This window comes from Zootoca vivipara, chromosome 2, assembly GCF_963506605.1.
Source record: "Zootoca vivipara chromosome 2, rZooViv1.1, whole genome shotgun sequence".
Taxonomy (NCBI): Eukaryota; Metazoa; Chordata; class Lepidosauria; order Squamata; family Lacertidae; genus Zootoca; species Zootoca vivipara.
This window is the reverse complement of record NC_083277.1, coordinates 114,235,222-114,260,027: the sequence shown is the minus strand read 5'-3', so window position 1 is coordinate 114,260,027 and position 24,806 is coordinate 114,235,222. Positions and strand designations below refer to the sequence as shown.

The following is a 24,806-nucleotide window of genomic DNA, read 5'->3' as shown; positions in this document are numbered from 1 at the left end:
CCAATTAACGTAAGCAGTGTGATTGTGCTGATTCAATCCGCTAGCGATAGCATGGAACCTCTTGAGGAATTACAATTCAGCAGTTTCATGCTGCAGTCTTCCTTTGAAGGTCCTTTGTTCCAGTATGGCCCCCTTATGGTCAGATACAGAGTGGCCTGGGAAGTTGAAATATTCCTCCACTGGTTTCTCAATATTGCCATTTCAACTTTTGCGTAGAAATGGGCCTGTAGAAGGACGTTGTTGGCAGATGAGGATATATATCTTGTTGAAAGATGTGCAGACAGATGAACTCCTGGTGTTGTAGAGCAGTGGTCCTCAACCTTGGGCCTCCAGATGTTTTGAGACTACAATTCCCATCATCCCTGACCACTGGTCCTGCTAGCTAGGGATCATGGGAGTTGTAGGCCAAAAACATCTGGAGGCCCAAGGTTGAGGACTGTTGTAGAGGACATTGCTGAGTCCTATAATAGCGCTGGTAGAGAAGACATGGGAGCGGTGTTCGATCTGGGTCAAACACGTACCTGCATTTTAGAATTACCCTAAATTTATTAGTCTTTGAAGGTCCCACAAGCTTTTAGGTGGTTTTTGCTGCAAGAACCTGGCACTGCTACCCCTCTGAAAGCTGTATTGCATGATTGCAGGGAAGGCAAGAGACCCTTTAGAGTGACTTGGGGGTTTATTTTGATCCCATCTACCTTCCTTCCAAAAATCACATCTGGATACTGTATAGTTAGAAATAGAGACAGAGATAGATTGAGAGAGAGAGATTAAGTCTGCAGCCTGTAATCAATAGGCTGAAACCCTGCTAGACCATACCTAAAGCGGGGGTCGGCAAGGTTTACCTTGCCTGGGCCAGTTCACTGTCGCGGAGCCCCCTCCGTGGAATGGATCATGGGTATGTGTGAGTGCGTGCACCCACAATTTCCGGCGTCTGTGTCTGCGCAGACGTGATTTCTGGCACCAAGGAAGCAAGTCCCCATGCTGTGCCGTATTGGTTTAGCGCAGCACATGGACTCGCTGAGCGGGCGGCTCAGTTTGGGGGCGGCTCGTGGGCCGGTTAAACGACCCCTGTAGGCCACTTGTGGCTCATGGGCCTTAGGTTGCCTACCCCTGACCTAAAGCTTTAAATCCAAGAAGTGCTGGCAGAGGGGGCAAGGTTTGCAGCAGAGAAGCAGCAGGAGGGCCATTAACCCTTTTCTTGGTTAACATTCCCCCCTTCTCTCCGCCTGCCCCCCCCCAAAACTCCTAGAATGCACATTTGCCACATTGCAAGGGAAAGTGTTTTGAATTGGGTAAAGGGTTAAACTGCCATGCCTGCTACTTCTCCCACTGCAGATTGCGCTCACTGTTCTGCAGCTCTTCAGCAACCTGGTTTAGGTGCTGGGGGCCCAGTATTAAAAGTACAAGAATAAGGGAAAAGTGGGTTTCCTTCCTGTGTTGCCAGGCAGCTGCCTGCAGGGGGAGCCACAGCCCTTGTATGTCCCTGCTGGCATGGTGGGTGCTCTCCAGACATATCTGTCTGGAATGGCGGATGTCCAGGCAGCGATGACTTTATACTTGGGAAATAAGAAGCAACAGGAGGGCTATCTGTCCCAGGCTGAGTCCCCCTTAAGGTTTAGAGAGTCAGGACCCCGCTGTGCAGGGCAGCAAATTCTCTTGCAGCAGTATCAACAAATAGTAGAGTTGCTTAGCTCTGCAACATGAAGAAGGTAAACTTTTTAATGAATTCTCTTCCACACCTGCCACTCAGGGAGTGCCCTCCGCATGTAGTCGGACTCCAGTTCCCATCAGCCTCGGCCAGTATGGCCAGTGGCCAGGGATGATGAGAGCGGTAGTCCTGGAGGACTCCCCTGATTGTCTTTACCTTCACGATAACATTGAGAGGTATGTCAGGTTGAGGCTGCTGCTTTGTGTTCTGCACGGATTTGAACCCAGGATCTCCCAATTGCAAACTGAGCTCCCCCACCCACGTCAAGGAAACTCCAAACAATCCAACGAAACACCTCCACATCGTTAATCTTGTCACTTTGCTAAGATGGATTGTTGATGGTTTATTTTTCGACTTTATTTACTTTTGTTTGTGAACTGCTTCCCATCAAATATCTCACAAAAGAATCATTCTAGAGTTGGAAGAGTCCCGGAGGACCTCTAGTTCAACCCTCTTCAATACAGGAATCCTGCCCCAGGCCTGGGCTCGAACCACTGACCTTCTGGTTAACAGTCAGATGCACTGACCTAGTGTGCCACCTGGAGAGTAAGCTTGCATCAGGCAAGCAGAAAAGCTTGTGCTGATAGAACAATCTCCTTAGTGCTACATGGAATTTTTCCGCATGATTTCCAGCCAAGTTTTACTGTAATTGAGCTGGCATGATGGGCTTTGGGGTGGGTGGGTGGGTGGCCTAAAATTACAAACCGGAATGTGGGAACCCACCTTTTGAAATCCAGATTCGACCATGTGTGGGATAACATTCCTACTTACAATCTTGCTTCCCCTTTCCAACATTGCTCATCCCCATCGCCTTCCCCTACACCAGGTTGATGATGCCAAAGAAAATCTGCAGAAAACTAGCCTGTCTCTGCCCAGCCCAGCCCATCTAGCTGTCCCCTAAAGCACTTGGTTTTAAAGGAATTCAAGCTAAGGGCTAAACTGAATCCAGAGCAGATCCAAAGCTTGCATGATATACAATTGCCATGTCTTTAAAATCAAATAAGCCATCAAGAACAATACCAAGTATCTCTGGCCATTCTGTTCTTCTTGAGCTTTGGCCTGTTCTGACATTCTTCCCCCACCCCTGAGCTTCCCAAGGTTTATTTTCCTCCTCCTTCTGAAGAATCTGGTTGTGATATCCAGATTTCCTATACCTCTGGTTTTTAAGAAATGCTTGCAAGAGAGGATTCTTGCAAGGGCCGCTTCCCTTGTCACTGCAGCACTGGGACTGAAACTGGAAAAGCAGCAGCACTGGTAACTTTACACTCCGGATACCTCTATCCTTAAAGGCACAAATGCCATATCCTGCATGAAATCCAGAAATACAACCCATCACCCATTTGGCCCATGCTGTGCTGTTAAAGGAGGGGAGCCTTTCCCCCCTTTATATTTAAACCATACATACACTTGGGGGTCCCCATGGCATATCCGTACAGTCCTCCTAAAGATGACTAAGACTTTCACAGGTTTTATAGGGGATGCCATGTGTGCACCTGATGCAGAAAACCACACCTGCCTGCTGTTTCCTTTAGTGTGTTAAGTAGGCCACTTAAGACCTCAATTATTAAGAGCGGCTCTTCACTGCGAGAGGTCAGACTTTAACTCAGGGGTGGAAAAACTTTACTTTTTTCCCTCTTGAGGCCCACATTCCCTCCAAGGTAATCCTTTGAGGGCTGCCAGAGCCCGTGGTGAGTAGAGAAAGAGTCAAACGTGAGTTGGGTGCCCCCCTTTGCTTCTCTCTCCACCCCCTTTTGTACTGTTTTCTCTCCTGCTAGCTGTCCACGTGCTGTCGGGTTCAGTGTCACATGAAATTAGGCTGAAGGCGCCCACCCTGCCGGGCTTCCTGTTTGTCCTGAATTCCTGCCTGAGAATGAAATTGGCATGCCTCTAATAACCCCACAGTGAAAACGGGCTGCAAATATATATAAGTTACAGGGAACCAGGCAGAGGGCCTTCTCGGTAGTGGCACCCACCCTGTGGAATGCCCTCCCACCAGAGGTCAAAGAGAACAACAATTACCAGACCTTTAGAAGGCATCTTAAGGCAGCCCTGTTTAGGGAAGCTTTTAATGTTTGATGGATTTCTGTATTTTGGTGTTTTGTTGGAAGCCGCCCAGAGTGGCTGGGGGAACCCGGCCAGATGGGCGGGGTATAAATAATAAATTATATATATAATTTATATTGGCTTGATTTTCAAGATATTGCTTGTAAGACCAGTGTTTGAAATTAGCCAGGCGCATGTGCATTTTGCGACTGATGTGGGTCCAATTGTGACCATGTGGAGGTCTCTGGATGCCAGGCTGGCAACTTGGGAGAACAAAATGTCACTTAGAGAAGGATCTGAAATATTTTCCTTGAAGCTTGAATTAGTTTTATTCTGGATTGTTTTATTTGATGTTTTAATGTGTTGCATACCGCTTTGAAATTTGTTCTTTAAAATATACAGTGGTAATAGAAAAGGAAACCACAACAACCACCATCACCACCACCACAACAACCACCACCGCTTTGGGGGGGGGGCGGCGCCTAGATATTCCATTGTGGTGACCGCAACCTAGGTTAAAGGTGCCATTTGGTGATTAGATTATATATTTGAGTTTCCAACACTGTGTAACACCCATGTTGGCGAAAGCCAAGGAGCCCTCCTTCATTTTCTCTCTCATCACTTGCTTCCCCAGGTCAAAATACTCCCAGGTGGAATCCTGTGGGCCAGGCTGCACATGAAGCAAATAATCCACAATCGAGATCTCCCAGAGTGGTGTTTTTATTGTGATTGTTATGTAAATGCAACCATGGAGAGATGGGGGTTGTGATATTTTTTTTGGAGCTGGGGGAGGGGGCAACACTGTTTCTTCCTGCCAATTTCCTCCATCTAAATCACCTCTTCCCTAGCAAAATGATAATTAGTCCCTGCAAAAGGGGGGGGGAGGGGGAATCAGATATCATCTAATGGCAGCTTTGGGCTAAGATTTGGGGAGAGGGGGCTGATTTAAGCAGAGATAAAATTTCAAGTGCCTCCACTCTGCACAGCTGCATTAAGTAAAAATAAACATGACAGAAAATCTAACGATGGATCTTTTCAGTTACATGAAGTTTGGCCCCAAATAACGCTACACTGAAGGTGGGTGGGGATCAGGATGTCCTGGGGCATGACTAGCCAAAGAATCTTTGGTGCTCTGTTCTAGTGACTCCCCCCCCCCGCGTCTTCTATTCCCTTCCCCCTCCAGGGAATATAGTTGCTTTATTCCAGAGAGTACCAGAGCACACAGACTTTGGTACTCTTTGCACAGAAAAACAGACTTTCTCAAAATTGCTCTTGGCTCTCCCCAAAGATGAAAAGTTTTTCCAAGATGAATTAACCTTCTGGCCTGTCCAATCTCTCTTCCAAGCTGTCAAAACTCTTCTGTTCTCCCTCCTGCCTTCATTGCTTGCATCCCTCCCTGAAAACAAGCTTTCACACTGCTTCAGCCCTTAAGAGAAGTGGTGAAGAAGGATTTTGTTGTCATTGGACCACGACTCACATAATCCTTGACCATGCTGGTTGGGGTTGGAAGGAGTTGGGGTCCAATTAGATCCACAGTTTCTCTGCCTCCGCTTCAGAGTCTGGAAGCGGCCTCACCCAGAATCATTATCCGCAGGGCAGCAAGTACCTTATCTTACAACAACATCAATACCACCACCCTTGAGTTAATAGAGCAGTGGATATGTTCTGTGGATAATTCAGTCTTCTTGGGAAGCACATTTCCTGGATTCAACTCCTGACTTTTAAGATGAAACAGATGCTGGCATGAGCAAGGCCTGATATATTAGGGTTGGCACGCTGTTCAATTGACTAGCCCAGTATTATCAATATTCTATGAATACATGATGTTTGCAAAATTGGCCTGCTGTTACGTTGCGTAACATCTTTAAGGCTGTGTTGAAATGATAATTTCTTTTCTTTTGCTATGTTTTATTATTTTATAAAATGTGAAACTAATGTTCCGGGATGAAAGACAAAGAGAAGGTCAATCACATTGCTCACATTTTTATTTTTATTTTTTAAAAAACAAACCCTTACCTTTGCGCTGTTTAAGTTTTTTAAAAATCCAACAAATCATTGCAAGTTATTACAAGTGTCTGTTGGTGATTATTGTTCTTGTTCTAATAAATGTTAATGTTTAAATTCTTGACCATTATTGGACCAGTTGATTGGCTATATCAGGCATAGGCAAACTCCGGCCCTCCAGATGTTTGGGACTACAATTCCCATCATCCCTAGCTAACAGGACCAGTGGTCAGGGATGATGGGAATTGTAGTCTCGAACATCTGGAGGGCCGGAGTTTGCCTATGCCTGGGCTATATCTTTCCTGGCTGATCAAGTGGCCCAATCCTGAGATTTAATTATATTTTTATCCTGCTTTTCATACCAGATACTGTCTCCCAAAATAGTGCACAGACAGACAGACAGACAGACAGAGAAGCCCTGCCTTCAAGCTTACAAAATAAAAAATGGAAAGACTAGAACAAACTTGCCTTTATACCCATTTGCAGTTCTTCTGGTCTTTCCTTGTTGGTCTTCTTGCTTGGGTAGGAATAGAGGAAGATGCTTTCTGTAGAGTTAAGAAGACCATTGGTCCCTCTTGCTCAGTATTTTCTACACTGACTGGCAGCAGTTTTCTGGGGCTTTGGGATGGAGTCCTTATCTGGACATGCTGGGGAATGAACCCGAGACCTTCAGAATGCAAAACAGATGCTCTACCACTAAGCTGTGGTCTTTCTCCTGAGATATAGCTCCTTAACTGCCACAGCAGTCCTTGTTCCTTTGGCTCTTGGCAGGCATCAGAGGATGCTTTCCCCCTGTTCTCTACTCCCAGGGCAACTGGCAATAGATATCTACATGCAACTGGTAATTGGGTAATCTAAAAGGTAAAGGGACCCCTGACAGTTAGGTGCAGTCGCGGACGACTCTGGGGTTGCAGTGCTCATCTCGCTTTACTGGCCAAGGGAGCCGGCGTACAGCTTCTGGGTCATGTGGCCAGCATGACTAAGCCGCTTCTGGCAAACCAAAGCCGCGCACAGAAAAACCGTTTACCTTCCCGCCGGAGCGGTACCTATTTATCTACTTGCACTTCTCCTTCTTTGGAGGTCTTTAAGCAGAGGTTTGACAGCCATCTGTCAGGAATGCTTTGATGGTGATTCCTGCTTGGCAGGGGGTTGAACTGGATGGCCCTTGTGGTCTCTTCCAACTCTATGATTCTATGACTTCATGCTTTCGAACTGCTAGGTTGGCAGGAGCAGGGTCCAAGCAACAGGAGCTCACCCCGTCGCGGGGATTTGAACCGCCAACCTTCCGATCGGCAAGCCCTAGGCTCTGTGGTTTAACCCACAGTGCCACCCACGTCCCTAATTGGGTAATCTACATGCCTAAAATAAAAAATATTCATGCAAGTAAGCTCGTGGATGGGTAACCAGTGGCCCTACAGATGTTTGTTGAGCTACAGCTCCCATCACCCCTGGACCCTGGCTGGGGCTGATGGGAGTTGGAGTCCAACAGGTTGCCTGTGCATGTTTTAGACCCGTGTTTTTCAAACTGGGGATGATGGGAGCTGTAGTCCAACAACAACTGGGGACCCAAGTTTAAGAAACACTGTTTTAGACACTCCAAGGTACCAACAGAGAGGATGGAGCTGTCCATCTGCGCCCACTGTCTACCTTGCACAGCGGTCACCTGTGGAGTGAAATTACCTTCATTAATATTTTTATTCCTGGCAGGGCTTCAACGCCTTTAACAGCTGTCTAAAAGGTAGAAGTGCTCCAGGTTAATCTCTTCCTGGCATCTATCAGAAGGGAAAGGATAAGTTTCGCCTGTTTAATTTCTACACACAGAATGCTTATGCTGCTAAAAGGTTTTGGCAGCAGGGAGCGGGGAAGTCTCTCAGTTTGGAAGAGTGTGGCTCTATGGCCCCCTCTCACCCAACCTTCACTTGGGATAAGAAATCCTTTGGGAGCTTTGAATGTTTGTGAAATCCCCGGTAATGAGATATCAGCAAAGGGGGAGGAGCCTGCTGTGCTTATGCAGATCCGATGTGGTGTGGATTAGCTGTTCCATGCGTATTAAGTGTCTCTCCTAGGTGCATGGAAGATGCCTCACGAGATTGTTGCTACAGTGCCACATGTCACAAACGTATCTTGTCCCAAGGACTGCAAACATCCCCCCAACATTTCACAGATGGAAAGCGGGGTGGGGTGGGGTGGGGATCTCTCCCCCTCTTTTTCTTCCTCTCTCTGGTGCGCATTGTGCCGTCTTCTTACACCAAAGATTGCGGCTGCCCTCTCCTCCTCCTCCTCCCTGCCACACTTTTTGGGGTGTATATTCAGTAAGGAACTGGGTTTCTTCCAGTCACCCTGTTCTGGTTGCACCCATAGCTGCCAAGTTTTCCCTTTTCTCGCGAGGAAGCCTATTCAGCATAAGGGAATTTCCCTTTAAAAAAGGGAAAACTTAGCAGCTATGGTTGCACCTCACCTGTTGCAGAGCACACATGGCTTGCCCAGCTATGCATCTGAGTTGCCTGCTCCTCTTTTCAGTAATGCTCCAACAGCTGGTTCCAGTGAAATGATTGGTGCTTATGCAATGGCCCTTTGAAGCCCACCTGCCAATCACATTCAGGTGAAAATGTTTACACTGAAAGGGTTCTCTCTCCCCCCCCCCCCTTTTAGGGTTTGAATTGATGAACAATTTCGTTTTCACTTTTTTTTAAGTGATTTGCTAACTCAAGTCACTTAACTCTCCTTGTAGCACAAATACCTTAAGCAGTTTGCCTGCTAAAAGAAAGGTACCAGTTTCTCTCTCTCTCTCTCTCTCTCTCTCTCTCTCTCTCTCTCTCTCTCTCTCTCTCTCTCCCTCTCTCCCTCTCTCCCTCTCTCCCTCTCCCTCCCCCCCCTCCCTCCCTCCCTCTCTCTTTTCCTAATGTGGAATAAGTCTGGACTTTTACATTCAGACAGCAGTAGAGGTAGTAGACCTGCTAATGGTTCGTATACTTCTTCAGATTGCAGTTGGGGAATCGGTAACCAAAAACGCTTTCTTACCTCCACGGTCTCAAGCTAGTCACAAGGAGAAGGGAAGCAATGTATCTGTGCAGGGCCAGTCCTTTTAGGAATTCCAAATCCCCAAAGTATTACTGCTTGTCTGAGGCACATTCCCCCCGCCCCCCAGCACCCTACAAGTTGAAACTGAAAGCATTCATTATGATTTGTGCTTGTGATTGGGGGGGGGGCAGTTACACACAATCCTGCATTCAATATCATTTGCACCTGCAAAGGTTTTGGGGAGGGCACACTGCTTTGTTTCCAGTCACTTGTCTGCTATGCAGGCCTGCTCAGAAGTTGAATTGACCCCATTTGATCAGAGCTGCCCCTTGTCCGGGGCAGGGCGGTCGGAAGTGCGCTCTGCACTCTCCTAGAAACACTCCTGTCTTCCATAGCGCTGCAGATAGGGTCTAGGGGCTGAGAGCTTGGTTCAAAGCAGTTCCTGCCTAGTGGAGTTGGAAGAGGAGATCACTAATATATCACCTGGCGATTCCGAGGGAAGGAGATTGAGAAGGGGAGAATTACCAAGGGCGCCCCCTTCTAGCGCCTGCAGGATTAGCCGGGGCGACGGGGGTCCCATTCATTCTCCCCTTCCGTCTTTTTTGCAGCCGTCGCCCGCCGGCTCTCGGGGCGGCAGGGCTTGTCCGGCCCGGGGGAGGGAAGGAGGGTGTCCCCTTCGGTCGCTCCTCCCCAGGCGGGGAAAGGAGGCGGGCGCCCGGCTCACACTCTCTCCGCTGGCTACCGGGATGCGCCGGGGGATTCGGCCGCTGCGGGCAGCGCGCACTGAAGCTGCACGGGGTAAGAGAGGCGCCTGCTCTGATGCGGATTAAGCGGCGGTGTGTGTGTGTGCGGCGCGAGAGATCCGAAGTGCGGGGGAGAGGGGCTTCTAGAGGTAGGTAGGTGGTGGCGGCGGGGGCTACGGTATAAGTTACTCCCCCCACTGCGCGCATTCTGGTCCATTCAGCTGCACCGCTTCCCTGGAAATACAAAAACACCGCCAGCCTCTCGGCGCCTCTTCACTCCGGAGTCTGTTCTAGCAGCTTGCGTTGACTCCGTCCCTCCCACCTCTTGCCTCCCTCCGTTGCTTTCCTCGACAGGGGGAAGCCGTATTGTAAACCCCCCCCCCCCCAACATCTAATCACCATCCCTCTACAGAGGAAGGTCTCCATTTTCTCTTGGGATTTTTCCTCCCTCCACAGTCAGGTAAAAGGACCCTCAGATCACTGCCTTGCGGGGGGGGGGGGAACCAGGGGGTGCTCTACCCACTAGGTAGCATTGCTTCCTTCTGAGCAGGGAAGGGTCTCCTGGGTAGCTAGTTATCTGTTGAAATCCATTTGACCCAGTTTTGCCACCCCGGGTTTTTTTTTATCTAGTCTCAGCCTGGGTTGAAGCACTTGTCGCCCTCCAGATGTGAACCGGTGGCCAGGGTTGGTGGGTTTTGCAGTCCAGCAATATTTGGAGAGCCTACTTAGGATCATAGAATTGTAGAGTTGGAAGGGAGCCTGAGGATCATCTAGTCCAACCCCCTGCAATGCAGGAATATGATCCCCATGGAATATTCCACATGGGGATCAAACCTGCAACCTTGCCATTATCAGCACCATCTTTAACCAGCTGAGCTAGCCACGTTCCCTGCCCGTACCTTCCCAGGGTTTGGGGTTACAGCCCAAGAGCCTCTTGGTCCTCTGCCACAGAATACACTATTGCCTCCCTTCGGAGATAACTGGCGGCAGTCTGGAGTTTCAGCATTCGAGGGCCCCTCCACATGTCATTTTTATTGTGTGTTCATGATGATCTGTGCTCCTGATGGTATGGGGCAGTAACGCGTCCCATCTCTGTTTCCAAACTGTTTGAGCCTGCAAAGGTTCCAGGGTGGACATGCTGCTCTCTTTCCAATCACTGCACCTCGTGTAACATCCAGCAGAACCCCTGTAACTTTCTATACTACTAATGATCCGGGTTTCTTTTACCCCCCCCCCCTTGTAGCACTGCAGTGCAACTGCCGCTCCGGGCGGCAAACATGCAAAAACATTAGGAAAGCGTCAGGGAACAACCAATAAAGCAGAATAATTTGTAGGTGGTCCAGTATAAAGCCACCGCTAATATTGCACCAGTGACGAGTTGTGGCATACACCCGCAAAAAGCCCTACTACATCCTGGATAATATATTTGCAGGGTGGCGGCAGCAGATCTTTTGAAACAGGGAGGATAGTAACAGCCGCACGTCTCTTGAGTTTGACTCTGACTCCAGTCAAAGCATTTGGGCTGTGGGTGCTCTTGTGAATTATCTCTCCCCATCCCTCAGCTGCAGTATTTTGTGCCTGGCTTCCAAAGCAAAACAGGTGTCTTTATTTATGCTCAATCCCAGTGATGGCCTGACTCCTCTTCCCCTTCTGTTTCACTGACTGGAGCTGTGCCAAACAGCCAATAATCAAAATGTTGTGCACAGAACACATGCAGATCCTAGGTTACAACCTCCATGATCCAACTTAGGCTGTTTACGCTCTCCTGTTCCCTCTCCAACTCGAGCTCTCTCACAGCTTGTTTGGGAAGCAGTCTCTGCAGGACATTAGCCACAATCCTTTTCTATCCCATTGGTTTTTATGAAGTAGTGTGATTTGATGCACTGCAGCCCCCTGCAACCCAATTTGGGATCCAAATTTAGAAAAAGGATAACCTAGCTGCGTTTTAAGATGTTAACGTGTACACAGCCTTAGTGGCTGATGAGCTGTGAGACCCCAACAGCCCTGCTTACTAAGAACAACGCCCCCCCCCCCCCGGTCGTCTTCCAATTGTGATTTTGCACACAGGTTGCTGAAGCAGGGGCATGGTTAGCAGGGATGGCCTTGGCAGCTTTTGCTCTGGGCCCTGGATCTCCTGTCCTGCAGGCCTGTTGTCATCCTCTCATCCCCTTTCCCAGGAACTGTCGCACATTCCCCGCCCCTCTTCTGAGCCTTTCAGGTGGCAGCTGGCTTTCCTGCCACTATTCTTCATTGATGCTTGATTCCTCCCCCCCCCCCGGCCTGCCAATTCTGGTTCATTTTCATCCCTGGCATTTTAAATGATGCTCTGCTCTGGCCAGGCAGCAGAGAGAGGAGAGAGAGAAAGAAAATGGCACTGTCTAGAGCAGGCACCCCCAAACTTCGGCCCTCCAGATGTTTTGGACTACAATTCCCATCTTCCCCGACCACTGGTCCTGTTAGCTAGGGATCATGGGAGTTGTAGACCAAAACATCTGGAGGGCTGCAGTTTGGGGGTGCCTGGTCTAGAGGCAGGGGTAAAAACTTAATAGGGAACTTGACTTCTAACCTTTACAACCTGTATGGAGCCTGTTTCATTTTCTCCTGGAAAGGTTTGCATAATCGAGCCAAAGAGTCTTGACTACCCTTCCTTATCTCACCCTTGTAGTGCTAGAGTCACTGATAGATATTTGTTACAGTGGTACCTCTACTTATGAATTTAATGCGTTCCGAACGCACATTCGTAAGTCGAAAAAAATTGTAAGTCAAATCCCATAGGAATGCATTGGGAGAAAAAATTTGTAAGTCAAAGCAACCCTATCTAAAAATTCGTAAGTAGAAAAAATCCTATCTAAACCGCATCCAAGATGGCGGACGGAGCTCCGTTCGTAAGTAGAAACATTCATAAGTAGAGTATTTCTCAAGGCAAGGGGAGTCTGGCTCCCAGGCTAGGCTGTACCTCCCAGCAGTAGATTCCAACAACAACAACAACAACAACAACAACAAATATAAATTTATTCGTACCCCGCCCTCCCTGGCCGGAGTCGGGCTCAGAGCGGCTAACATCATATAAATAATACAGTATGCATAAAAACAAGCAATTGATCGATTAAAATGCATCCCAAAATTAATTCAAATAAATTAAAGTTAAAGTTAAAACTGGACAAATGACAATCCTCAGGTTAAAACTGAAAGCCATTAATACTTGCCAGGACCAACTGTCCTCCTATAAGGACCTGTGAGCGGGCTGGGAAACCTCCTTCATGCTTGTTCTTATACAAAGAGAAAATGAGTCATATTGAACCCTGACCAAAGGCCTGGTGGAACAGCTCCGTCTTGCAGGCCCTGCGGAAGGATGTCAAATGTCAAAATATTTTCCATATTTAAAGGCAGAACCAAGGAATCCTGGTTTGCCCCACCCAATACTTCCCAGGAGCCCTGGCTCTCTAGACACCCACCCACATCTAGTAATTCCTAAATTGTGCCCAGTGATAAATTTATTTGAGAATTATTTCTGAGTTGAGGCTGCTGCATCTCAGCACGATCTATTGCTCTGACCTTATTCCTCCGAGTCAGACTCTGTTGAGAGGGGCAGGGATGCTGTTGCTTCTCTGCTTAGGGAGTGATCAGATCTCTTGTGCTAGAACTACAGCAGCTTTTCGCCTTCGGAGTAAAGTATATGTTGCAGCTCTCTGTATGAGTCACTGCTCTGGGCACTCCACTTTTCATCCAGAAGGCAAGCTCACAACAGTGACTTGGACGAGAACACAAGAGGGTTAGCTCCTTTGAGAATGGGTAGTTCCTGCTCCTACATATATTCCAAGTAAAGCTTGGCATTGTAGAAGTGCGCTTTGGCATTCAGAAGTTTGCAGAAGCTTATTTCCCACTGGGTACTACACCTCTCCCAAAACTGAAAATGAGACAACCAGCTTTAAACCTGTCTCCCCCTTGCTTTCTCTTAGGTATACACAGTAAATACTCAGAAGCCTTTAGAACACAAACCCTGGTCTTCACCTAGTAATAGACTCTCAATTCCCAATCTATTAACCTATTTCTGTGATATGCTCCCTACGAGGTTTTGCTCCTTGTCGAAGCTGGGAATTCAAGTTCCCAGGCTTCAGAATGCCACTATTTTGTCATCTCCACCCTGTCTTTTTAAAAAGCCTCCCTTACACTGTTTTCCTTGTGCATCAAGTATTTTAGTTCTAGAAGGTACACTGTGTATTCAGGCGGGACATGTTGTGAAACTGGTGTGAGAATGCTCAAAGGATGATGTTGGAAAAGCAGATCGTGGTGGTTTGGGAACACAGAGGAGCTTGGGTGCCCCTATATATATATATATGAATATATGAATACCATACCTTTGTGGTGGAAATTCCCCCTTCTCCCTGAAAATGGAGGCATAATTCCTGGGGTTGACTGGAGTGAGGTGTGCACCTGTGATTTGGCTGATAACCTTAGTAAAAACTATGTGTATATGGGCTGTACCACTTCAAGCTACAGGAAAAGGCTCACATGACTGATTTCCTCTACACACACACACCCCTGCACAATTTGTTGTTTAGTCATTTAGTCATGACCCCATGGACCAAAGCACACCAGTCTTCCACTGCCTCCCGCAGTTTGGTCAAACTCATGTTCGTAGCTTCGAGAACACTGTCCAACCATCTCGTCCTCTGTCGTCCCCTTCTCCTAGAGCCCTCAATCTTTCCCAGCATCAGATTGTGCAGGGATTGTTTCTATCGTGCAGGGAAAGATTGTGCCATCAATCTTTTCCTGCACGATAGAAAGCTAGCATACTACGGAGCAGGGCTGTAGCCACCCCTTTTCCCTAACATGCTACTTTACTATGTGCTGGGACTAAAAATTTTTCCAATGCAAGAGACGTTCTGTCGCCTGCGTTCTGAAGTGTCACAACTCAGTCACAGGTTCACCACCCCAGGGACCTGTTCCTTTCTCAAGTCCAGGAAGGTTTAAAAAAGAAAAAGTGAAAGAAAGAAAGAAAAAGTCTGTACCTCTTGTCCCGGGCTGCCCACAGGGTCAGATGCTAAGACCACAGGGGCTATTTATGGCTTGGGTATTATTTTGAGCTGTTATCTGCTGAACGCGGGGTTTCTGCTTGTTGGATGTCATGACAAGATGTAGTTACATCCCCACCCAGCGGGTGCCAGCTTCGTGCTCCAGAATAGATACCGCAGGCTGCCTGCAGCCCAGCGCAGGCAGACTGAGACAATCGCCATCCTTGCTTGCTCTCTTGTCACGACAGGGGATGAGATTTGGGAAGGAGTGAGGTGGGAGATTGCTGGCTGCCAGCTCTCCTAGGATCATCTTGCAAAGTTTGGGGAGCCCAGAGGCATCTAATAATGAGACATGCTTCCCTGCCTGGAAAATCTTCTTTCACAACAAGGAGCTGTTGGGCATACAGCTGCTTCTGGGGAGGAGCTCTCCAGGCGTGTGTGTGTGTGTGTGTGTGTGTGTGTGTGTACACGTGTACGTTTAGTAAGAGAACGTGCTACTTGCTTTCACAGCAGAGTATCAAAGAGAAGCAGGCGGGAGTCCCTGGGAACTGTCCCCCAGGCTAGCTTTGCTCCCTGCCAAATTGATTGTGCTGGCCATTCCAAATCCCAGAGTTCACAGAAGCCTCTCGCTTTGCCTGGCTCCTGCTAAAGCAGTGTTTGAATGAAGCCGACGCCTGTGCTCATGCCCCCGGGTTTATGGACCCCGGAGTGGGGAGCGTCAGGTTTGCAGAGAACTGCTGCCGCTGCCTGTCCTTTGTACAGCACTGCAAAGCTGGCTTGAAAAGCAAACATTTTGGGGGCAGGCAGGAAGATGGATGAATGGAAGGTAGGGCACCGGAGCGTCTTCGGAATGGTTGGACAGAGAGGGTGGGTGGTGTGGTCAGTTTCCGCTGCCTGGAAGGGTGTCAGGCAGTTAAAAAGACTATTTGGAAGTGGAGTTCATGCAGGGTGGTGGGCATTTTTTGAGAACTCCAGATCCATTCTGCATTCCTGGGAGTGGGCTGTTACTCCAGTAGCAGACAAGGAGTTCTGGGTCCTGTTCTCGCAGTGGCCGGCTAGATGCCTTTGGGAAGACAGTAAGCAAGCCAACAGCAGTGCCCCACTTGTGATTCCTCGTAACTGATATTCAGAGGTTGGCTTTTTTGGGGTAGGGAGATTCTAGTCTAGGTGTCAAAATTCCTGCATTTTCTCCCCAGCAATTGCTCCTTGGTGATAGTGGTGGTAGCATATTATTATACGATGTCCTATCCGTTCTTGACAGGCTGCAATCTGAGAAAAAAAAACTGCATGAAACAGAAAAGTAAACTCTGTTACAAAGTCTGTAAGGGGCTCCCTTTGGTTAATTCCCATTAATTCACATTCCTTGCCTCCCCATCCTCCCCTGTTTGCAATCTGTAGGCGAGGAGGGAGAAAGTAGCCTACACAGTGATGGGCTTTAAAGGTGGCCTCTGTTGTTGGGGGTGAAAGTTAGGGCTTTTAGTGTGCTCTCTCTCTCTCTCTCTCTTTCTCTGCCTCTCTTCTCAAAATGGGGCTTCAGAGAAATCAGTTCCTCCTGACTTTGAGAGTATGCTGTGCTTGCATGTTGGCTTCTATTTGAGTCAGGGGATTAACTACCAGAGCCAATGCAGGGATGGAGGCATGTTGGGTTAAAGAAGTGTGCAGCGGGCAGTGACTCCAGTATCCCAACCTTTCTCTGCCACAGGGGAACCAGGAGCAGCTGCTGTGCCTTGGTTTCCCCACTCGAAGTGCTCTGTGCAGTTGCGCCAGTGGGGGACATAATAAGGCTTGAAGTGTCCTTGGAGCAAGGCAGATCCTGGAAGAAGAGCTCAGCCAGGCCAAGCCAATTGCAGGTTTGCAAACTTGCTTTTGGAGGAAAGGGGGTTGTGCAGAGTTTCAGCTCTCTGACCTTCCTGGCTCAGTGTGCTGCTGTGATAGGCAGCCTGCCAGCTCAATCCAGTTGGGGGAAAAAAAATCACCATTGTACCCTGCAATTGCAGTCTTGTCTTGCTGACTTGCAACTATTCCAAGGCCCTGCACTATATGGGGGCATTGTTGGAAGGACTGGGATAGGGGGATCGTTTGTTTTTGTTTTCTGTGGCTGGATCCTTTTCAGTAGATATAATAATTTGTTACAGCTTGAGCATTTTAAGATTTAGAAAGAACGTTTCTAAGGGACCAGGAATGTGTGGCCCTTCAGACTCACAACTTGCATCATCCCTGACCATTGGCCATGCTGGCTGGGGGCCAATGGGAGGCAGGAGCCAAAAGCCTCCCCACCCCTATTCTAGCCCAACCTAAATCTAAATTTAACCTGATTGCCTTTATGTTGCAATCAGCATTTAGCTTTGGAACATGCAAAGTAACAACAGTGCCTCTGAGCATGTGAAGGGTGCCTTTTCTCCACAATAGAGCAACTCGGTGAAGTCCGCAGAACTAAAAAAGAAAATCCTTCAACACCAAGTGGGAAAGGTACGTTAGAGTGCCCCCCCTTGCATATAGTGGAAACTCTTAATTCGTTTAGCACTGGTTGCCAGTGCCACCCAGATACCCTTGCTTATCTTGGCACTAAAGCGCCACTTGGGCTGCATTGTACCTGACACTCCAGAAGTCAGCCTTTCAGGTCAGAAGTCATGGCTGCCAAGCAACATAACTCTCCTGTTTTTAGATGTTAACCACAAAGTCCAACTCTGCGCAACAGCTAAGGTTGTTTAGTTTTGAAAGCTGTCTCTGAGAGCAGCAGTAGCTTGCTCATCCTTCTCTTAAAAACTTCCCCCAAAGGAGGTTCCAGATCAGAACTATGTGAAGCAGCTTGTTCCATTTTTTGCAGTTAGAACATAGCAATGAGAACTGCTGGCTCATCCCATCCAACCTTTTGCCCCGAAGTTGTGATATCTTCTTGCTAAAACAGACTTCCCTAACCTAACGCCTTCCAGGTATTTCTGGACTACAAGTTCCATCATCCCTGACCGTTGGCCATGCTGGCTTGAGCTGTAAAAGCAGACTGTAAGCCCTTTTAACTGCCACCCCTTGAAACGGCTTCCAGAGGGTCAACCTTAAATCCGTTGCAGCACAAACCAAGGGTATTGTGGCACCTTAAAGACAAACTAATTTACAATGACACCAGCTTTTGTGGACTTCAGCAAATGCAGAATGATGAAGTGTGGACTCCAGTCCGTGGAAGCTGTTGGCAAAATAAGTATTGCTAGTCTGTATTTAAGATGCCACAAGACTTTCATTGTGTCACTTAAAGTTTAGATGAATACTCTTACTCACCCCAAATTGCTCTGAAGGCAATTGAAGATGCTTTTGTCACATCCTGTAGGGCAGTGATATGGCCAAACTTGGCCCTCCAGCTGTTTTGGGACTACACCTCCCATCATCCCTAGCTAACAGGACCAGTGGTCAGGGATGGTGGGAATTGTAGTCCCAAAACAGCTGGAGTGCCAAGTTTGGCCATCACTGCTCTAGGGCAGTGTTTCGCAACCTTTTTTGGGCCACGGCACACTTGTTCCGGGGGAAAAATGACAAGGCACACCACCATTTAAAAAGTTAAAAAATTTAACTCTGTGCCGCCCTATATTATAATTATGACTGTAAGAAACACTTGCCAAATATTGCTTTCCGGTGGGTCAGTGTTCTGTATTGGCGGCCGCCAGGCTCGTTTGCACTGAGCTTTGGGAAAGAGGAGGAGAAATATTGCTTTCCGGCGGGTCAGTGGTGTTTATTGGCGGCCGCCAGGCACGTGACAATGCAAATCGCCCTTCTCGTCGTCGCACGTCGCGGCACACCAGCCAGCGTCTCGCGGCACACTAGTGTGCCGCGGAACAGCGGTTGAGAAACGCTGCTCTAGGGGTTTCTTACTGTATACTATAACATCTTCACAGAACAAGTAATCCATGAGAGTTTTAAATCTAGTCCAAAATAATTTATGTAGCTCAGATATGGGAAATTTGTAGCCCTCCAAATGTTGCTGGATTGTGGCCCAACGTCCCTGCCACTTGCATCATCACTAGGGATGATGGGTCTTGGAGTTCAACAACATCTGGAGTCATAACTGGTTACAGGTAGGTAGCCGTGTTGGTCTGGGTCGAAGTAAAATAAAAAAATTCCTTCAGTAGCACCTTAAAGACCAACTAAGTTTTTATTTTGGTATGAGCTTTCGTGTGCATGCACACTTCTTCAGATTCATAAGTCATAACTGTTAGAATAGGCCAGGACTCCCTCCTGCTACAGTTTTGCATTTGCCCATTTTTCATTGAAAACTGCCCTAGAAATCTGACCTGCGGCCCCATATCATTGCTTTGGCACGGGTTGACCAAAAGCATTCAACTCATCATCATATCTCTTTATAAACACACAGCCTGCTGAAAACTGCTTCCTCACCAGAGAGCACCTTAGCTTCTTCTCTACTTCAATGATTTGGTCTGTTCACACCTTGTTCCCAGTGAATTAGATAAAAGAAACCCCCTTAGAAGGGAACTTGTCTGCATCCTTTCTGGAGTGTGCCGTCAATATTTAACAGCTTCCAAGTCTGAGGTGGAGTGCCGACAAGGAATGCAATAGTCCCTCAATCCCTGATAGATTGATTACCTGTGATACCGGCTTGCCATTCTCAGACTGATATAACGTCCTTATGCAAATTATGGCGCAGCCACATGTAGAATCCTGTGTAATAATAATAATAATAATTTTATTAGTTATACCCCGCCCATCTGGCTGGGTTTCCGCAGCCACTCTGGGTGGCTTACAGCATATCTAGTCTCCTCACCTTGAAAGGCTGTTGGGAAAAAGTTGATAACCAATACTGTAACCAATAAAGTTGGGGCCATATTCAAGCCAGAAACCCCCCCCCAAAAAAAAGAAAAAAAAAGATAAAGATAAATGGGCAACCAAAATCATCAAGGGGATGGAGCCTTTCCTTATGAGGGAAGGTTACAACCTTTGGGGCTGTTTAGTTTAGAGAAAAGGCAAGCAATGTATAAATTATGCACAGTGAGAAAGTGGATAGGGAAATTTATCTCTTATACCATGAGATCTAAGGAACATCCAGTGAAGCTGAATGTGGAGGATTCAGAACAGACAGAAGAAAATACTGAATGCCAGTTCCTGGAAACCACAGGAGGGGATACTGTTGTTGTGCTCAAGTTTTGCTTGTGCGCTTCCCATAGGGGCATCTGCTTGACAGCTGTGATGACAAGATGCTGGAGTTGATGGGCCACTGGCCTGAGCCAACAGACTGTTCTTACGCTATTGCATACATACATATGGAAACCAATAATGTCATACTAGCCAATCTTAGCAATCTTCTGGCCAATATAGGCTGATCACCACTTGGCATTCCAAGGACATGAAGAAAATGCACAGAAAGTGGTGGTGTTTGCAGAAATCAGTTTCATGAAAACTTCAAACTGTTTTTTTAGTAGATTTCTACTCCTTATGGCTGTGCTCATGTGCTTTAAAAAATACATTTATGTACGCATGTATGAGCAACCCCAGAGTTGTTCACGACTGGACTTAACTTTCAGGGGTCCTTTACTCTTTTTTTACGCATGTATGCATTTAAAAGTGTAATGTATAATCTCCCCTTCATCTCACAGGATTCTGGAGAATTGCTTTTCCATTAGTTTTGCCCAATCAATAATGACTAGCAAAACTGGGATATGTACAAAAGAAAAAAACAGATTTATTAGGGGAGGATAGAAAATAATGCAAATATGCATAATAGATATACAAAGTTCAGATGTCCCTTTCCCCGAGATTTGCTATGAATTGCAACATTGGCTGAGCTCCCCTGACACAATCAGCCAGGGAACCAGCAGTAAACTTGTCACGCCGCGCAATTGCAGGCCATGTTCCGTAATGGGAATTGAGTCTGCATCTTGCAAGTGCCAGAAAGACACTGAGCAGGAATATGGTCCTTGGCCTGGTTGCTGTGTGGAGGAAGGACATGTTGGAGTAAAACGTGGGGGTGGGGTGGGGTGGGGGGGTGAGTTCTGTACAACTTTTCTCACATCTTACATAGAATGCGTGAATGCACATGATCACATGTGCTGTTTCCAGTCCTAGCCTCCACACATGTGTATGTACAACCCTGCTGTACAGCCAGGGGTTCAGGAAACCAGGCTTCTCCATTGCTCAGAAATATACTTATAGGGGTACACTCCTAGATCAGAGGTAGACAGCCTTGTGCTTGGTGGAATGGCTTTGCTTTTATTGGCTAGATAGATTGCTGAGGTCCACCGGCTGGAGTCAAGGGCAAAATAGTGGCCAGGTGGCGCTGTGGGTTAAACCACAGAGCCCAGGGCTTGCTGATCAGAAGATCAGAAGGTCGGCGGTTCGAATCCCTGCAACGGGGTGAGCTCCCGTTGCTCGGTCCCAGCTCCTGCCCACCGAGCAGTTCGAAAGCACATCAAAGTGCAAGTAGATAAATAGGGACCGCTCCGGCGGGAAGGTAAACGGCGTTTCCGTGCGCTGCTCTGGTTCGCCAGAAGCAGCTTTGTCATGCTGGCCACATGACCCGGAAGCTGTCTGCGGACAAACGCCGGCTCCCTCGGCCTATAGAGCGAGATGAGCGCCGCAACCCCAGAGTCGGACACGACTGGACCTGATGGTCAGGGGCCCTTTTACCTTTAGATCGCTGAGGTCCACTGGCTGGAGCCAAGGGCAAAATAGTGGCTTAGGAAAGATGGGCACGGAATTGCAGGACATGTTGCTCTGAGCACATGCTCAGCCTGGGAATCCAACCTTCCTAGATTTCAACAGCTTAATTTAGGAGCAGGCCTGGGGGAGGCTTTTTCTTGATGCTTTTGTTAAGCCATTAGGAGTTCGAAACCCTAGCTGATCTAATACAAATTAGCTGGAAATGTGCTAGTAGATGCAGGTGTAACTTTTGCTCCAACCCCCCCCCCCCGCCCCCTGTGTAGATCTTATACCGGTATACATCAGCTAAGTTGAGTACATGAAACCTGGGAGGGGGTGACATGTGCAACCCTCCCTACCACCCTTAGCACATATGTTCACCGTAATGTGCAAAACATATTCATGAATATACAATATGAGCTTATGAGGAGAGGTGTCAGGGCAGTTGGGGTTGCCACAATGAGTTTGGGGATGAAGATCAGCATGGTCACTTGGTAATAATAATAATAATAATAATAATAATAATAATAATAATAATAATAATTTATTTGTACCCCGCCGTCCCCAGCTGGAGCCAGGCTCAGAGTGGCTAACATCATATAAATAACACAGTATACATACAAAAAGGGCATCAATTAATTAAAATACATCTTAAAATTAATTCAGACAAATTAAAATCTGGACAAATGGCAGTTATCAGGCTAAGATTGAGAGTGGTTAATACTTTGCCAGGACTAACTGTTAAGTGATCGTATAAGGACCTGTGAACAGGCTGGGAGGCCTCCTTCGTACAGTGGTACCTCGACATCCGAATGACTCGACTTCCGAAGGTTTAGACTTACAAAGTCGACAACCCCGGAGGTCTTTTCGACGCGTGCGCGTTCTGCGCATGCACAGAAGCACAAAATCGTGCTTCACGCATGTGCAAAATGGGCGCTTCGACAACCGAAGACTTCGACTTACGAAGAGCGCCGCGGAATGGATCGCACCACTGTGCTTGTTCTTAAAGAAAGGAAAATAGGTCAGACCGCACCCTGGACAGAGGCCTGGTAGAACAGCTCTGTCTTGCAGGCCCTGTGGAAAGTTGTCAAATCCCGCAGGGCCCTGGTCTTTTGTGGGACAGCGTTCCACCAGGCCGGGGCCATGGCCGAAAAGGCCCTGACTCTGGTCGAGGCCAGTCTAATTTGCCTAGGGCCCAGGATCTTCAGAGTGTTATTTTTTACAGTACGGTTTGCAGGCTGTAAGGTCCTCTGTGGGACATACCTTGTAATAGGGTTTTCTGGCCCCCACTTCACTCCACCCATACCCCCCCCCTTGGAAATATGGGAAGGACCAAGAACAAGCCAGAAGGAAGGAGCAAGCCACTCACTCCCAGTGACCGAGTGATTCCAGATAGGTGCTTAATATCACAATCGGGTCGTTGGAAAAGGTTTTCGTTCCGTTTGGGGGGGGGTGTTGTTTTTTTAAAAACATCAGGTTTTCTGCAGAGAGAGTAAATCCAGATTAAATGGGGTGGAAATACAGGCTGTCGTTTTGATGCTGATGACTTTGTATGGATGCTGCAAAAAATTTGCACGCATGAGCAGATCCCACAATAAACACCAATCCGAAACACCCTAATGTGTGCAGAATGAGGCATTGCCGTGCGAAAGAGGTAGAAGAAAGGATGTCATAATGAAGGGTATATGGAGTATAGGGGGGGGGCATATAGAGGGGCTGATTTTAGAGGCAGAAGGTATATTTTGTGGCTCACTGTCCCCTAGTGCCACATTTAATTCCCGCACCCAATAAGAGCTGTTCAGTTAAATGGGGCAAAGTGAATGGGGTGTTTTCTGGCCTTGGAGACCCTCACAGTCATTGAGATGCAAGCCTGCTCTGAACTGCATAGACCTTCTTTGAGTTCCATTTCTGGGTTGTTTTGGAGCTGCTGGTATCCTAATTTGCAATTGCATTGTGATGTCATCTGATGGCGAAAGGCTGGGCAACGGGCTTACCCAGTGAAGTTTCCCAGTGGTGCAAGAATCAGGGTGCACATTTATTTAGACACACGGCCTGCACTACTACAATGATTGTACACACACCCCTTGCAGTTGGATATTGGTCTCTGCGCAGTTGTTATGTGTACAGGGTTTGATTTCATTTTTAAATTTTTTTTCTGTAACTGTTTATGCACTCTTTGGGGTTCTGGGATGAAAGCCAGGAGGATTTGTTGAAATTCCTTGGTCATTTGCATTCATTTAACTTTGTATAACAGTGTTATGAAAAGTAATAATTACAGTTGGGAATCTGATTTCACTGCTTCAGTACAATGGTTGACTAATTTGTGTGTCTGTGATTAAACAGTAGTTTTAACAAATTAATAGAATAGTTTTAACAAATTAATACTTGGAATGTTTGGGTGCTTAATTTGACCAGTCAAATGACCAGCTTTAATCCTATGGTTTATCAAGCAAGGCTGGGTGGGAACTTTGTGCTGCATAATGCAGTTTTTAAAACATCACATGAAATTGGCCAAAGAATATGAATTTAAACCTTTAGATCAGTAACCATGGAAAATAAAACCCTTTTAAGTCACAGAGATTTCACAGGTGCTTAAACAGTCCCTTTGGAATAAATGGAAGTGAGCAGTGCTTAACTTCCAACTGCCGCTCTATTTTGGCCCTCTAGAAAGTCTCAGCTAGCCTACTGTGAAAAGGCAAGTTCTATCTTCCTCCCAACTTTTGTTTAAAACATCCTCCATTCTCAGTTACCTAGTGTCCCCTTCTACACTGTATATCACACATCGACTGAAGGCATTTGAGCTCTTCGACTCATCCCCTAAGGGCTAGACATTTTCAATTCATGAAAATTTAAGTTTCTGGATACTGAATTGCTGGCTCCCTAATTCTGTGCATACGCATGCCTCCTGCGAACATGTGAGATATTGCGATTTCCTGGTTCTAGTTCCCTCTCCATCATTTTGGGCCGGCTGCCTGTTGTGGAGAAGCATCTACAACTTGCATATAACCAGTGGAGGTCAGTGTCTAAAACAAGAACCTTTTCCCCCATCTCTCTTGGTGAGAGAGAGGGGGGGGGCATGATGACACTCTCGGCAGCCTTGAGGAGCACTGGTGTCTATTACACGCTGGGCAAAGGCAGTGGAAATGTTAACAGGTAGAGTGACAGGGCCTGGGAAGTCGCCAGCATGCCTCGGCTGGCAGAGGCAGGGGCCAGCTTGTCTCAAACTAGGCACTCCTGGGTTCTTTCTAGAAGTAGATCTGTGGCAGACGTACGAGAATCCTCGGCCCTTGCCATGACTGTAGCCGTCACCCTGGGTGACCTTGGAGAACCAGCTACCTTGGTTTGCTATCCCATGACTTCCAGGTCACAATCCATCTGGCTCAGGGCCAAAACAGGCGTGATGTGGGAGATCTGCAATCCAATCTCCCAGCTTTTTTATTAATAGGCCAACCACCAGGAATCTGATTTTGATCAGGGCAGCCCCATAGTGTTGTTGTTGTTGTTGTTGTTGTTGTTGTTGTTGTTGTTGTTGTTGTTGTGTGTGAGAGAGTCAGTCTAAAGGCTAGAAACTTCATGTTTTTCCCATGCATAAAGAGTTTTAGGGTGCTGAATTCAGGATTTCTTCCTCCCACA

At 47.4% G+C, this 24,806-nt stretch overlaps 1 protein-coding gene across 5 annotated transcripts in view; it reads left to right on the top strand.

Moving 5' to 3' along the window:
- Positions 1–24,806, top strand: part of ZNF385A (zinc finger protein 385A) — a 147,120-nt gene that overhangs the window by 66,579 nt on the left and 55,735 nt on the right. Inside the window, exon 1 of one of the 5 annotated variants that reach the window (XM_035099973.2) lies at positions 9,574–9,668. The exons of the other annotated variants lie outside the window; for them this stretch is intronic. The gene's annotated coding sequence lies outside the window, so the exon portion shown is untranslated. Of the gene's footprint in view, positions 1–9,573; positions 9,669–24,806 lie in introns of those variants that run through there. 5 annotated transcript variants of the gene reach the window in all.